This window comes from Oryctolagus cuniculus, chromosome 2 (genome assembly GCF_964237555.1).
Source record: "Oryctolagus cuniculus chromosome 2, mOryCun1.1, whole genome shotgun sequence".
NCBI lineage: Eukaryota > Metazoa > Chordata > Mammalia > Lagomorpha > Leporidae > Oryctolagus > Oryctolagus cuniculus.
In genome coordinates, this window is record NC_091433.1 from 156,270,878 (window position 1) to 156,287,446 (window position 16,569).

The 16,569-nt window shown below is 55.9% G+C and overlaps 1 pseudogene; it reads left to right on the forward strand.

Annotated features, from left to right (window-relative positions):
* Window positions 1-15,381: 15,381 nt before the first annotated feature.
* LOC127490330 (RNA transcription, translation and transport factor protein pseudogene) lies at window positions 15,382-16,263 on the forward strand (annotated as a pseudogene).
* Window positions 16,264-16,569: the final 306 nt, after the last annotated feature.

The following is a 16,569-nucleotide window of genomic DNA, read 5'->3' on the forward strand; positions in this document are numbered from 1 at the left end:
AGGCACTGCGATGGGAGACAAGTGCCCACCCCTCCCCCCTCGCTTGTGTTTATTTTATATAGACCTTAAGATGGTCTTTGGGGTTCCAACTCTGAGAGGGGAGATGGCATCATGAAAGGGAACAAGTCGGCGTGTAGTTAGGTGGTCACCCGGGGCTGGACGTCCTGCCGAAATGTCCTCCTGTCTTCCTGGTTGCCTCAGCTCCAGGCTGTTCGGGGAACTGAGCCACTTTGGTGTGCTGCAACGTTTAGAGGATTCTAATAATAATGGCTTCCATTTATTGGGCATTAGCTAGTTACCATGCCTTGGGAACTTTTCATAGGTTATAGTTCTCAGAGCAACCTGTGAGTTCAGAGAGGCTATGCTGCCTACCCCACAGTCACACAGCTAGGGAGAGATGAAGTTAGAACTTAAGCACTCAAGTCCCTGCATTCAATCCCTTCCTGCTCAAAACACTTGGGCATGGTTTGTGTTTCCCTGAGTGAACCCTGGCTGCTAAGAGGCTATTTAAAGAGAAGGAGAGGCCGGCGCCGCAGCTCACTAGGCTAATCCTCCGCCTAGCGGCGCCGGCACACCGGGTTCTAGTCCCGGTCGGGGCGCCGGATTCTGTCCCGGTTGCCCCTCTTCCAGGCCAGCCCTCTGCTGTGGCCCTGGGAGTGCAGTGGAGGATGGCCCAGGTGCTTGGGCCCTGCACCCCATGGGAGACCAGGAAAAGCACCTGGCTCCTGGCTCCTGCCATCGGATCAGCGCGGTGCGCCGGCCGCAGCGCGCTGGCCGCGGCAGCCATTGGAGGGTGAACCAACGGCAAAGGAAGACCTTTCTCTCTGTCTCTCTCTCTCACTGTCCCCTCTGCCTGTAAAAAAAAAAAAAAAAAAAAAAAAAAAAAAAAAAAAAAAAAAAGAGAAGGAGAGGACTCGAGATAACTCCTAGGATACGCGGGGGACGGCAGACTGGGGAGGGGGGAGGAGCCAGCTGCCGAGAGGCAGTGTGTTGGGCTGTGTGTGTTGCATCAGAGCCCAGTCGCGAGGCGGAAACCAGGCAGTAATTCCCCCAGGATTTAATGCTTAGTGGGCAGAGGGAACTTGAAAAAATGCGGAAAGGGGTGTATTAGGGAAGTGCACTTCTGAGACCTCAATGTGAGGTCTCTCTGAGGTCAAGGTTGGCAAGCCTGCTGGGATGCCAACAAAACTCATTGGGGTGGTGGTGTTGACCTCTCCAGGAAGTAACTGGAGAGAACCACAGCTCGGAAACCTGGGGAGCTGCAGAAACTCGATGAAAGCGAGTGCCTGGGGTCTGTTCTGCGTGCCCACCCAGCATGGCAGCCCTGCAGGAGCAAGAAAAAGGGGAGGCACCCTAGACTTGGAGAGAAGCGCTGGTGCTGTAATGGTTCTCTGGCGCCCTCTACAGGCAGAGTTTAATATTGGCGTTGGCTGGCAAGGGACAAGGGGTGGAACTCAGCTTCAGAACCACAAGGAGGCCAGTGGGGCGGATTCGGTAGCAGGCACAGCAGGTGCATCTCAGCAAGCCAGTTCCCCTTCAAGGTGCCTGCTGCATTGCCCCGGGGGGTATCCTGCTTTTTGAGAAATTCACTCCAAAACAAGACTTCACAAGCCCCTTCCAGGCTCATGTCCCTGTGGTAGCCACTGTGGAGGAATAGCGAGGACCGGCGTGTGCAGCCCTTGCCTGTGCAGGGTGTACAGCAGAGGGAGGGGGACACTTCTAGATGTCCTGTGCTTGCTGCCTCCTTGCTGACACTCTCCTCAGCGTGGAAAACCCTCTTCCCCCAGTCTCCACCTACGACAACCCCCACCAGCCGCCAGCTCCTGCCACCTGGGAAACTGCGCTTTGTCTCTCTGGCTGCTTTGCAATAAGGAGAGAGAAATGGTGTTGTTTCCTGTCTCCTGCCGAGTGAGTGGCTGGTGGGGGCAGAGCATGCTGCGTTGCCCACAGTAGGTACCAGTAGGGGGTGAGTCAACTCCTGCTGGCCTCCCCGATGGCCATGGGGAGGGACACAGTAGACCAGAAGGTCAGCAGCTGTGCCATCTCCTTTTTGTGTTGACAGCCAAGAGCCAAGGGCTTGCGCCCTCCCCACTTTCCTCCTCTATCTTGTGGTGGGTGAACCTGCAGTGGATGACTCCTTACAAAGTCACAAGTAAATAGAAGCCTCATTAGGTATAGCTCTGTTTTAAGCGATTGGGTGGCAGCGGGATGGGTGTGGGAACTGTGTCGTCTAAAGGAACTGTGCCTAGTTGAATGGAGCTGCTCTCCCCCCACTTACAATTCTCTGGAACCCGATGGCCGTTCGTACGCTGGGTTGATAGAAACAAATCCCAACTCCCGCCTGCGGTGACCTTGGAGAAAGCTGAGGTGTCGGAGTGGCTGGGTTGGCGGCTCTGCTCTGCTTCCAACCAGCTCCCTGCTAATGCACACTCTGGTACCTGGGTCCCTGCCACCCAAGTGTGGGACCCAGATTGAATTCCTGGCTCCTGGCTTTGGCCTGGCCCTATCTGGATTTGGGGAGCTGAGCCAGTGGGTGGATGACCTCTCTCTCTCTCTCCCTCTCCCTCTCCCTCTCCCTCTCCCTCTCCCTCTCCCTCTCCCTCTCCCTCTCCCTCTCTCCCTCCCCCTCCCCCTCCTCCTCTCCTTCCTTCCTTCCTTCCTTCCTTCCTTCCTTCCTTCCTTCCTTCCAAATAAATAAGATTTTAAGGTGTTCCTGAGCTCTAACCAGTTGGAGCTCCCGGGGAGAGGAAAGTCCCCAGGAAGAGCCCATGTCAGCAGAAATCCCCCGGCTGTGGCCACTCTGAGCTGGAGGGGGCCTGGGGATGCCAGCCTGGGCCCTCATGGCTCTCGGTGACTGCTCACTGACCCATCTGAGGTCACTTATAGAGGTGTCCAGTAGAGTGGGGGGTGGGGGGCATCTTTGCACCAGGGCTTCTGGCCCCAGCTCCGTCATTAGCTAAGCCAAGACCTCGGCATGTCCTGGAAACCTCCAGGGGCTACAGATCTGCTCTAGGTCCTAGGTCCTGGGCACCAGTCACCATTGCTCCCTCCTGATGGTGGGCGGGCTCCCAGTGTGGCCGGGGGCACTGCTCTCCACTGGCCTTTCCTCTCTCCTGCCAGTCAACACTGATACAGTGAGTACCTCCGCTGGGCCGTGCACAATGGATGGGCAGTATGCCGTTTTTGGACGTATCTTCAGAAGTTGTATGGTTGTGTTTTGGGGGCGCGGTGTGGTATTTCCGGGTACTCGTTCGTAGTGCCCAGCACTCACCGTCTCCGTCAAGCCCCCTCTGTGGCATGGTTGGGGTCTCCCTCAAAGCAGCCTCCTTGGATGTTTCACCGGCCACCGTTTGTGTCACCGTGTGTAAGTCAACACCAAGTGAACCCAGTGCCTTAAAGACCTCTGCTCCCTCCCCTGCGCGACGCCTTGCAGCCTCCCGGCTTGCAGCCCTGCGCAACGCCTGCAGCCCTGGAAGCTGGTGTTGGCCAACACCGCCCCCTTGTGGTTGTGGTTGGTCATTGCTGAGAGGCGTTCAGCCTGGTTTCCCCAGGTATTCTTGCTCCCGCCCCTTTGCGGAAAAGCTGAGCCCACAAGACTCTTGGGGTATTTTGGTTTTGTTTTGGAGAATGCGTGGAGGCAATGCAGAGCTGCAGCCATCGCTGTGGGGAAGTCTGGGTGCTAGCAGGAGACTGAAGGCGCAGAGGGGTGTTTGCAACAGGAGTGTCCAGAGGGGCATTTGGTGTTGGGACGGGGGGCAGGAAGCAGGTGGGCGACCCCTGGAGGCTCCTTCCACCAAGCAGGTGGCCTTGGCGATCTGGGCAGCAAACAGCTGTGTGTATCCTTGGGTCTGGGCTAGGACACCAGGCCCTTGGAGGAAGGCCGAGTTGAGATCCAGGGGCTTGTGGGAGACTGGAGCAGGAGGAGGGGAGGGTCTGGCAGGGCACAAGGTTGGAGGCTGGTGATGAAGAAGAGGATGAGAGCAGGTGTTCAGGGGTGGAACGGGGCTGGTGCTCACCAGGACTGGGGCGAGGCTTAGAGGGAGGCAGCCCCGAGTCCAGGGAGCTGTCCGACCCTGCAGGTGCCTCACAGGGAGCTGAACTTACCAGCAAGGATGCAGGGCCTCCAGCTGTATGGGAGCGGCTGACATGTGTCTCAGCTTCCAGAACATTCCACAGCAGGCCTGAGCTTGGTAGATGCTGAAAGCACTTAGCATGAGTGTCTTCTCTGCCAGCCCCACACCTCCCCTAAACTTGCCTCCCATCCACTGAGCCACACTGAGCTGTGGGGACGGCTGGTCAGGGTGCCGTGGCCTCCTCTTCCCAGGCGTTTACCTGTGAACTGGCATGGGGGACTCTGAACCCTAGTGACGGGATTTTCGGCACAGAAGCAGGACACGGGGGTGGGGGACATGACTGGGAGCTTCTCCACCCTCGGATTTTCTCTGCTCACCACCTGCAGACGTGACCTTGACCTCTGTTTCACTTGGCTCCCCTCCACACTTCCTGTTTTGGGGCCTTGTAGCATAAGCTGCATCTCTGTAGTGTGCCCGTCAGATGCACGCACTGCTGGTGTGGTTCCCATGTTGCTGCATCTCCAGACTTCAGCTGTCTGGGGAACAGGGACTGATTGCCTGACTTACGTCTACTCCAGCACCTAGTGAGGCATCTGGAATCCAGCAGGTGCACCCATTAGATGCTTGTTGAGTGATGAGTGAAGCATGACACACTGGAAATGACTAAAAAACCAAAGCAAAAAGGCCGGCGCCGCGGCTCACTAGGCTAATCCTCCGCCTAGCGGCGCCAGCACACCGGGTTCTAGTCCCGGTTGGGGCGCCGGATTCTGTCCCGGTTGCCCCTCTTCCAGGCCAGCTCTCTGCTGTGGCCAGGGAGTGCAGTGGAGGATGGCCCAGGTGCTTGGGCCCTGCACCTCATGGGAGACCAGGAAAAGCACCTGACTCCTGGCTCCTGCCATTGGATCAGCGCGGTGCGCCGGCCGCAGCGCGCTGGCCGCGGCGGCCATTGGAGGGTGAACCAACGGCAAAGGAAGCCCTTTCTCTCTGTCTCTCTCTCTCACTGTCCACTCTGCCTGTAAAAAAAAAAAAAAAAAAAAAAAAAAACCAAAGCAAAAGGGTGCATATGTTTAGATGCCCCTCTGATAGAAAATGAAATCTATCATTGGTTTATTGGCGTTCAAGGGTATTTTTCACGCCCCCCCCCCCCCCCCCCCCGGTCAGGTGCTCCAAGTATTCTCCAGAATACCCATCATGATCTCCTGGTCGCAGTACCTCCTCTGTCCAGGAGATGGCGCATGAGGCCAGCAAGAGTACTCTTGCTGGCGCCAGGCCTGGCAGAATCTGGCCTTTTCATAAAAGAGCCCATCAATGCGCCTGGAAGCTTAGGACTGGCCTCTGAGGCAGCTTGTGCGGCTGAGCCCTGTGAGAGGGAGCTTTGGGAAGGGGGTCTGTGGGGTGCTGACAGCGCTGTTCTCCCTAACCTCCGTGAACGGCATTCCTGGGGGCTTCACGGGGAAGGAGCTTTCCAAGTTCCCAAAGGCGCCTCGGGACGTCTCCCTTCTGGCCTGGCCAAGTGCACCTGCCTGGGCCGTGGCTCCTGGCGCCAGTGGACTGGAAGCCCCTGTTGGCATCGGGTCTGTGTGCTGCCCAGAGCTCGGTCCAGACTTCTGGCCCGGGCTGATGGCAAAGAGGCGGTGGCCAAATGGAGCACTCTGGGAGTTTGCCCGCCCACCCTTCCGGCTCAGACCCGGTCGTGATCACCAAGGGGAGGCCGGCCCTGCCTGTCCCCTGCCCCCAGAGGCTCAGGGGTCACCGTGGCAGGAGGTGACCGGCTCCCTGTCTGTGTGCGCAAAGCGATTTTCAGGCTGCAGCCACTCCCGGGCCCTTCTGACCTCAATCTTCCCTTGAAGCCGAGCTGGGCTGTGGGCCAGGGCGGCAGTGGGGACAAAGGCACCCTGTTTGGAAGGCCTGGGGGCTGGCCCCTGTGTTTCCCTGGATGGCCCGACACCAGGGTGGGCCTCCCGCAAACCCACGTGCCCTCGAGGAGATAACAGAGAGGGCCCCTGCCTCGGGCCTCCTGGGGACCCTCAGGCCCCCTATTGCTGCCGCCTGGTGTGGGGCTGCCCCTCTGCCGCTCGTCTGGCTGGTGTGGGCTGGGTGCCTGGGGGGGGAGTGCCTGGGGGGGTTCCTCCCTCAGTGCAGCTTGCCCAGTGTTTTTCTGGCTGAGCAGGTGGGTGGGGACCTGGCTGTTGCTCGCCAGGGAGTTACTCCTCCTCGGGGTCTCTGAACCGTGAGCAAGTGGCACTTGGCACCAGATCTCTCCCTCCTTCCCAGTGTCCGGGCTCCTCTGCCTTTGGTGTTGCGGGGTTTACAGGAGCTGGGGATGGGGACTGCTCCTGCAGGAAGTGCTGTCGTGGGGAGACGGAACTCAGCCCTGGTAAAATGGGGGGTGGCACCTGCAGCCCCGTGACACCTGTGACAAATAGGAGCCACATGCAAGACAGGCAGGATATCTGCAGGCTTGGAAGGCGAGGGCGTACTAGAGAGGTTCACCCGCTGCACGTTCTGGACCAGGGTGGCTGAGGTGAGGAAGTGGTGAGGGCAGTGGCCTCCAACAAAATAAATCCATGGGCCATTCCTACAAAGCAGTGCATCATCTTCCCGGCTTTGTCCAAAGCCGTGCAGGCACACGAGAGCACCTGCGGCCCAGAGACTTGCTGAGGGGTCGGAGCACGAGGACCTGGAAGACCCAATTGGTTGCTTTGGAGAGTGTTGCTTGGTGATGAGTCAGGACCACGTGCAGATGGCGGTGGCCAGGACAGCAGGAAGGGGACTGTTGAGGAGGCGACTCTAAGTTCTGGACCGGATGAGGTGATGGAGACCAAGGTGGCACCTGCCGGGCAGACGTTCTGCGGGAGGCCTCGCCAGGGCGCCCCGAGATGCGGAGACCAGAAGAAATGGGGGCGGCTGGCCAGGAAAGCCTGGCGCCGGCGGAAAGTTCAGCCTCACGGCTGAGTCCTGTGTGACTGCTCACCGGGACCCGTGATGAGCAGAGCCCCCCTGTGGGCGGGGCTCCAGTTGTGGGGTCTCCACATGTTTCCCAAAGGGGCTCTCGCTCCCGACTGCATGGACTGCCAATCGGTTGAAGCAGTGGGCCTGTTGAACTCTGACCTTGGCCTTGAGGAGATTCCCCATGACAATGGCCTGCGACTGGGGTGGGCTTTGCTTCCCTGGGGGCCTCGTGTCTTCTCCCTGCCAAGCCAGGCCCAGCAGCTTGGGGGCCAGATGGGGAACTGGGCCTCAGCGGGAGCCTCTGTGTGGGGATGGAAACCGGGAGTCCCGCCTGAGTAGGAGGAGATAGCGGGGAGGAGAACAGCCAGCCGTTAGTGGGGTGGATGGGGACGCTTGTCTGCTGTGGCTCTCCTGGGGCCGTGATCTCTTGGGAGTGCTTCATGCCCTAGGGGAGCCCTGCAGCTGCCTAACAAGGGAGTCCTGGGAGAATGGGCAGCAGAAGAGGGTCGCGGGAGCCCGCGGGAGGAGGTGGGCAGGGGTCGGCCCTGCTCCGCTGTGGGCCTCCCCCCCCCCCGCCCTCCGCTGTGTCTGTAAGGTGAGGGTGCCTGGCTGGTGGACCTGGCAGCCCGTTTTGGGCCCGCTGTTCTGAGATTCGCTTTGTGCTGTGGTCCCGGCCTGGAGCTGGGTGCTGTGGGCCATGGTGCCGGAAACGCCCGTGTGGACAGGGAGGCCACAGTTGGCCACTCCAAGTCCCCTGCACGAGCAGAGTCCTGGTGTTGCGGGCCGGTGCAGAGCCCTGCATGGTCTCCTGGCTGGCTTGAAAAAGCCATTTCTGAGAGAGATGGTTAAAGACCGATCGTTGCAACGCCCTGGAAAGCAACACAATCCCTTTTTCTTAGGACGACTGGTGGGGAATTGGGATAGGATGGATGCAGCTCTAGCTGTTCAGACGGAAGCTCCCAGAGAGCTCTCGGCAGCCCCGCTCCCTGCCTGGGTGACCCCAGGCCACGAACGGTGCAGCTTGGCCGTGGCTGACCCGAGGCCCAGACAGTCCAATGACAGATGGGGACACGGAGGTGCCTGGTTCCGGGTCCATGTGTTGCTTTTGCCTTTTATGGAAAGTTGCTTTCAGAATCACAGCATGGTTCTCCTGGTGGTGTGTGCCGCCTTTCGCTGAAGACACTGGCAGGTCACCGGGACCGGCTCTGGAATGTCCCCCACCCAGAGACATCTTTAGTTATTTATTTTGAAAAGATTTACTTACATGAAGGGGAGCGTGACACACAATTTCCATCCATTGGTTCACTCCCCAAATGGCTGCAACAGCCAGGGCTGGACCAGGCTGACACCAGGAGCCTGGAGCTCCATCTGGGTCTCCCACGCGGGTGCAGGGGCCTGAGCACTTGGGCCATCTCCTGCTTTCCCAGGCGCATTAGCAGGGAGCTGCATGGGAACAGAGCAGCCGGGACTTAAACTGGCACTTGAATGTGGATGTCGGGGTTTCAAGTGGTGGCTTAGCTCGCTGTGCCACAGTGCTGGCCCCCAGAAATTTCCTGTAGCAGTTCACGTAGCAAACACTGTTTTCTCTCCAGGGGCTGCTCAGATCCTCACCTAAAGCAAGCAAATAACCAAACCACACTCTCGCCCCCAGAGGGACTGGTCCATGCTCAGCTGCACAGCCTTCGGGGCATCTGCCCGTTTCTGCAGTGTGAGGAGGCTTTGGACCAACGCCCTGCCCCCGTGGCAGACCCCGCCTGGGTGTTCCTGCCCCTAGGGTTCTAGATTCAGGTTGGTTTCCAGCAGGAAACCCTGGAGACGCCACCCCGGAAGGCCATGTGGAGCGCAGGCTGACTCCCTGCTATGCTGGCTCTTGCTGGGGGCCAGCGTGGTTCTGGGGCCGTGACCGTTTGTCCTGGGACCAGAGATCTGGCAGTGTCAACACGGCCGTGAGCTGAGCTCTGATTGCCTGCCATCCCCGTGACAGTAGAGGCAGCAACTTGGGAGATGAGTTGGGTGGCGGGATTCTGGTGGTCACTGCTGATGGCCTAGCCTGGGCCCTCTCCTGCCCTGTCTGTGGTTCATTCTGCAGGCACCCAATTCCTTGGTGATGGTGCTTCTCCCGGCTGGATTGGGTTTCCTGCATTGGAACCCTGGCTGACATGCCTGGGTCTCGGGGATGCCTGGGTGCCTGCTCCTTGTTGAAGCCGCCAGGGCCTGAGTGTCCGTTCCCACGCTGGCGCCCCCTGCTGGTGGCGACCTCTGTGTGCTCCAAAGTTCCACGCTCTCGCGTTTTAGTGATGGCTTCCAGCCACCCCAAAGGCTGGTGTCCGGTTGAGGTTTCCTCACTTGGTAAACCTTTCCTGTGCTGCCACTAGACCCTCACAGACACGGTGGGAGGTCCACAGGGCAGGTCTGCCGTTGTGACGAGGCCATGGGCGTCGCGTTCAAGGGCACTGGCGCCAGCACCGATGGCTGCTGGTTTCCGGAAGGGTGTCAGCCAAGGTTGTGGGAGGCTGAGCTTTGAGGAGCGAGATGTGTGAAGACAGATGGGCAGCGCTGGCCTTCAGGGGTGGAGGGAAAGACCCCGCCTGGAGGCCTGGAGGCCTGAGCGGGAGCTGCACCTTCGGTGCGGAACGCAGGGGACGGGCAGCCCGTGGGATAGCAGCAGAGATAAAGTGGTCGAGGGGAGCCTGGCATTGCCACCTGCAGGCGGTTTAGGTGGTCCCCTGTGGGTGACCCAGCGGCCAGCGAGCCACCTGCCTGAGTGAGCCCCCTGGCATGGCATGGTGCGGTGAGATGAGACGCAGAGGGACTGTGGGAGGCTGTGCTGGCTGATGGCCGTGTGTGTGTGTGTGTGTGTGTGTGTGTGTCTTTCTGTAAAGAATTGGGGACATTTGAGAAGAAGAAGTTGGGTTGGGAACTTGAGGACAAATGCAAAAGTCCAGAACAGCCCCCACGGGCTGACAAATGAGGGTGAGCAGGGGTGGCTGAAGCTGTCCCTTTGTGGGCAGTGCCCTGCGTGTGGCGAGGATTGGCTTCAGCAGTGCTGGTAATGAGTGAGTGTTAAGGTTATTCCAGGATTAGGAGTTTGGTGGTGGTGTAGGGGGGCAGACGTGATGGAAAGATAAGAGGAGGTTCCAGAGGAGGTGATTAACCAGAGAACAACAGAAGGAAACCCCTACAGGATGTGGCTGGATGGGCAAGTCAAGTCGGGAGGCACTGGCAGACTTGGGGGGGCCAGGTGGGGTCAGAGACCAAGGGGTGCTGATCGGGCGTGGTGTGGAGGTTAACCCTGAATGCAGAGAAAGTTCTCCCTGCTGGGAAGATAGATGGTGTGCTGTGGAGGATGGGCGGCCGGAAGTGGCAAAGAGGAAGGTCGCTGGGTTGGGAATGTTGGGGACCTGGCGGCCGGGGCGGTGGTCTCCCAAGATGGCACCAGGGGCTGGGCCGAGAGGAAGGCAGTGTGAGAGATGAACCACTCCCCATGCAGGGGCCCAGGCAGACCCTGAAGAACAGGGAGTTGAGACAATGTGACTCTGGTTCAGCCACCGGGGCGGGTTTCACCCTGAAGCTGAAGTGGGCCAGCCCGGGCAGGGTGGGCCTCTTTCCAAAGCCCCTCACTGACCACCTGTGCTCACATGGCCACGAGCTGCTATCTGTCCTGCTTACGGGCTTCTGTCCTGCTGCTGTCTGCTTACGGGCTCTGGCTTCTACAATCTCGTCGGCCTTGGAGGACAGGTGCAGCGTGCTGTCAGGGCAGGGATTCTGTGGGGCTGGAAGTGGAAGATTGGCCATGTTGTGAGTGACACAGGGGTCCCTTGCCTGAACCCTCCCGGGGGATGATGGTGCTTTCTCCTTCCTCTGAAGTTTCAACAGGAGCTCCCTGTTCCCAAAGTTCAAGGTCTAAGCATTACTGTTAGATTCCCGGGCGTGTCCCCTCCTGAGACCTTGAGAGTGACAAGTGTCCATGAAAGGTGACCTGGCAACCAGGAAACTGTAGACACAGGCAGATATTTAATTTGAGGTGGAGCTTTATTTTTTTATATCAGGATAACAGAGACCTCCGATCAAAGCCTTTGGGACTAATGACAAAAAATTAAATTAAGTGTAATTACATGCCACTCAAAGACCCCTGGGAAGCCATTCGAATATGCACAGGGCCTTCTGAGAGGCAGAGTGCTGTTCTCCTGGCTGGAGAGGCATCCTGGGGAGCAAGGGGTTGAGCAGGGGTAATTGTGTTTGATAAACTCCATCAGCACTTCCCAGCCGCTGTAATGGGTCTGCTCAAACAGTGGAAAAAAGATGGCATGCTGTCCCTTTGATCCGAGTGAACAAAAGGAGAAATAACCAAGTGTCTAGAATCTGGCAACTTCAAGGCAAGACCAGATCCTAAATTATGGAAGATACTTCTGGTTTCATTAATACGTACATGGTGGAGGGGCCCACGTAGCCTACAGGTGGATGGCAGGTGTCTGAATGCCAGGGACAGGGGCCTACGGTTGCCCCTGGAAGGTGGGTCCAGTGTCTGATGGTCTTTGGTGCCCTCGGAGCACAGGGGTGAGCCTTGAGGAGTGTCCTGTGTCACTCCCCTGAGTGAGTGGGTCTTGCTGTGTTTTCATTGGTGTCCTTTGATAAGGTTGTCTGTGTTGGCGTCTCTTTGGAGTGGTGCGAAAAGCTGCCTTCAGTTCCCAGCCCTTGGAGACCTAGGTCGGGAAGAAGTGGCAAGCAAACCAAAGCGAAGGCCTAGCTCAAGTCAAGAACTAGTTCTGGCTTGAACTGGTTCACGCTATTCTTTCCCGCAGCACTGTCTGCACCCCTAAATAGTAAGCTGCCCATTTTAGCTCCGACCTCTGCCCCACTCCAGGGCTCCCACGCTGCTTTCTCAGGTGCTGGGATCCAATCCCTCCCTTCTCCCAAACCTGCCTCTTCTCTGCCTTGTCCCGCTGTCTTCCCAGCTCAGCCCAGCTCCTGGGCTTCAGCCAGAGCCACCTCTGACTCTCCATCGTCTGATGGCAGCCACCGGAGCAGCCTCCTGCGACTGCCCTCTGACAGTCCTCCCCAACCCCACTGCCCGTCATGGCGGGCCCTTCCTGCTGTTGCTCACCTGCTGTAGACATGTCCTCGCTGGACCCCCCGACGCTGCCTCCTACCCAGCCCACCCTCTGTGCTGGGGCTGGGATCCTCTGAAAACAAAACTCATCCCCAAAGGGTCACGCTGCTCATGGGCCAGAGGGGGAGAGCAGAGACTATATTTGCAGGCCAGGTCTTGAACCCCAGATCCACTACACCCTGACCGTGAACCTGGGTGGCTTTACCCCACACCACAGTGCCGGCCCCTCGTTTAATCATTTCTATACTTAAATCTGCTGGGGTTTGAAAGGCAGTTATCAGAAACACAGTGCTGTCCTCTCCACTTGCGTGGCTTGTGGCTTCTGAGGTTGGGTTCCTAGTTTCTTACTGATGGGAGGATACCCTGGCCAGCCACAGGTCTTGGCTCTGCCGGTGACGGTGGGGCTGGGCCCAGGTCCCTCACCTGCCGATGGGCACCCTGGGCCCACTCCTCTGTAGGCAGTGCTGAGTCGCACATTGCCTGCTGTTTGGTGACAATCTGTTACCTCTGCCGGTATGTCAGTGTGCTTCCACTTCTTTGTATCCTTAAGATACATAAATGCATTCTTCTCCTGGATCCTTAAACCCTTATGCAAATTTAATGTGACTTGGAAGAGGATAAAGCCCTGAACTTCTGTTTCCCTTCCATGTTTTTACTCTGGGACATCTATCGCTGTCAGCAGTGTTACGATGACACCCCTGGTCCTGACTGCCGCCTCTGCCCTATATGGAATATCAGGGAGGGGACTGGCCTTGCATAGGCAAAACATGGGAAATAGTGGCTCTCAGGATTTTGATTACAAGCAACAAGTGACAGTGATCCCCGAGTGACAACAATCAAGTGAAATGGGAGGCTGATGATGTCTGGTTTAGTGCCTGGAGGAAAGAAATGAGGACTACAACTAGGGAGCGGGAACCCAGGAGCTGCCTGCTGGTCGTTCTTTCTGGGTTAAGTAGATGGAGTTAGGTCTGGGAAGCCACTGTGGCTGGGTTTGACGAGAGAGTAGGAGAGAGGGGAGGTACACGGAATTCTGGAGCTCTGCAGAGGGTCTGGTAGTGAAGGAATGTGAAGGGACAACCCAAGGCCTGGGAGAGAGCCCCCTGAGAGGGCATGGGGAGCAGTGGCCACACACCCCACAGAGCTGAGAACAGTGCTTAGTCCCAGCAGCCAGACTGAAAATCCTCATAACACATAGGGTTTTGCATAGACCAAACAGGAGCCTCCCTTGGAAATGGGAAAAATGAACCCTAGGCGCAAAGCTGCTTTGATGCATAAAATCAAGGCCTGTTAAGGATCTGTATTTTCAAATAATTGTATCCCAGAACAAAGCTTAAGAATAATGACAGGAATATAAAATGTTCAGCACCCAGTGAGATAAAATTCACAATGTCTGGCATCCAATCAAAAATTTGCAGATAATCCCCCTCCCCCAAGAAATATAACCTACAGTGAGGATCGCCATCAATCAGCTGAAATTGGAAAGTGGCACATGATAATTAGCAGATAAGATTAAGACAATTGTGGCTCTAGCTCATGTTCCCAAAACTACAGAACAGATTGATTATATTAAGTAGAAGACATGGAAGATAGTTAAAAAGATACACTTTTCATCTCTAGAAGTTCAATTTATATCTGAGATGAAAAATGTACTAGATAGAATTAACGGCAGATTAGACATTCCAGCAGGAAGGACTTATGAGCCTGAGGTACAGTATCAGGGATTGTTCACAATAGGATAGAGAAGGACTTAAAAAATGAACAGAGCATCAGTGAACTTTGAAAAAACTTCAAGTAGTCAATTATATATATACTTGGCATCCCTGAAGAGAGGAGAGAGAGGGACCAAAAAATTTAAATTATGGCTTAAAAATGTCCAAATTTGGGGCCGGCGCCGCGGCTCACTAGGCTAATCCTCTGCCTTGCGGCGCCAGCACACCGGGTTCTAGTCCTGGTCGGGGCGCTGGATTCTGTCCCACTTGCTCCTCTTCCAGTCCAGCTCTCTGCTGTGGCCAGGGAGTGCAGTGGAGGATGGCCCAAGTGCTTGGGCCCTGTGCCCACATGGGAGACCAGGAGAAGCACCTGGCTCCTGACTTCAGATCAGCGCAGTGTGCTGGCCGCAGTGGCCACTGGGGAGTGAACCAACAGAAAAAGGAAGACCTTTCTCTCTGTCTCTCTCTCTCACTGTCCACTCTGCCTGTCCAAAAAAAAAAAAAAAAAAAAAAAAAAAAGTCCAAATTTGGGACAAGTTAATGGCGTAGAAGTTAAAGTACAGGTTAAAACACCCCTGTCCCATATTGGAGTGCCTGGGTCTAATTCCTGACTCCACTCCTGATGCCAGCTTCCCACAGTACGGGCCCTGGGAAGCAGCAGGTTAGGGCTCAAGTAATTGGGTTCCTGTCCCCCAGGTAGGAGATAGATTGAGCTCCTGGCTCAGGCCCAGCCCTTGTAGGCATTTGGGGTGTGAAACAGCAAATTGGGAGTGTGTGTGTGCTCTGTCCTTCTCTCTTGTATGTCAAATAAAAGTCCAAATTCAATAACCAGTATAAATACACAGACACTCAAGTGCAAGAAACATGAAAAAAGCTGAACTAAGACACCTTAAAATTCAGCTTTTTACTATCCCTGAGAAAGAGAAAATCAATGGGGCCTCCGTAGGGAGACTGAGGAAGAATGACAGTGGAATTCTCGTTGGAAGCCTGAGAAGACAGCAGAGCAATATCTTTGGAATACAGAAGTATTTTGTAAAGATCTTTATTTCTTTGAAAGTCAAAGTTACAGAGAGGCAGAGGCAAAGAGAGAGAGGTCTACCATCTGCTGGTTCACTCCCCAGATGGCCATGGTGGCCAGAGCTGCGCCCATCCAGAGCCAGGAACTTCTTCCAGGTCTCCCATGCAGGTGCAGGGCCCAAGGACTTGGGCCATCTTCTACTGCTTTCCCAGGCCATAGCAGAGAGCTGGATCAGAAGTGGAGCAGCCGGCGCCCAAATGGGCTGCCAGCACTGCATGCAATGGTTGTACCTGCTACACCACAGTGCCGGTCCCAGTACTGAGGGTGTTTTGTTTTTTTTTTTTTTAAAGCCAATCTAGAAGTCTTTTATTCCAGGACAATATCCTAAAAAGCACAAGTGAAATAAAGGCTTTATTGGTCCAAAAAACCCTGAAATAGTTCCTTGCCAGCTCACTCACGCAAGAGCTATGAAAGGAAAGTGATACCAGAGAGTAATCCTGGATCCACACAGAGCGATAACGAGGACCTGACTGGTGCCTGTGCCACCGCTTCACCTCCCCTGGCTGCGTCCAGGGCACCAGAGTGAGAAGCCAGGACTGTGTTCCAACACCAGTGGGTGACTTTCACTACCACAGCCCTGCCAGCTTCAACCGCAAAGATGACGCAGAACGGAGAGACTTTTTTGGCTTGGCTTGAAGATCGGAAAATTGGATGCTAGGATTGAAGACAGAGGTAGTTTAAGGAACATCCGCAGCAGTGGCTGGCCCAAGTTCTCTGCAAAGTATCCTACAGTCGTTAACTGTGCTTTCAAGACAGACAGCAAGCAATGGACTGGCTTCTTGGTTTAACTGTTAGACTTGAACATGGAACTAATACCAAAAAATACAAGGACTGAGTACCTGTTAATGCAAAAAAAAAAAAAAAAAGTGTTGACAATGCAACTAAAAATGCAGAGCTGCTGATCCATTTGGAAGTAAATAATCCCGATTTCAAGGGTGGTGTGATGGCTTGAGCTCACTTTCTTCAGATTCGGCGTCATGACGATGACCTGGGAATGCTTAAGACAATCTGCGTTTGGTTCAGCCTGACACACGGTCTGGCGGCTAAAGCAAATGACACAAACATGTTCTTGGTTCTGACACAGAAGATGCGGTTCTTAAGGAAGCCACTCAGCTTCTGCAATTGCTGCAGACAAAAATGAATGGAGCCGGGCAGCTGTTCAGGCCCACAGACCACAGACCGGGGAACGTGGAAAGACGAACACTCGAGGATTTCAGCTTCTCCCCACCTTCACATTTGGGAACCATGTATGCTTCGGGCATGTGTTTGGAAATCAAATGTCACATTTTCATGGGATGAATCCTAGAAAATTGTGTTCTCGAGGTTTACCATCACTTTTTTCTTTAATAAAGTTTGGGGAAGTGGAGATGAAAAAGATGGCCCTCAATATCAGTCACCACCCAGATCGCCCACAGCTGCGGACTTGGCTCCAAAGCAGAGGTTCCCAGGACCCCTACTCAGGTTGGATCACTTGGGTGAATGACTGACAGACCCCAGGGAAGTGCTGTGTTCAGCAGTGTACCAGGAAGGATGCATACGAATGGCCGGGAGGAAAGGTACAGGAACGAGGTCTGGAAGGGTCCCTCCTCTTGTGGAGCTGGCACGTGGGTGTGGACCCCAGCCCAGATGCTTTGTGAACGGTGTGTT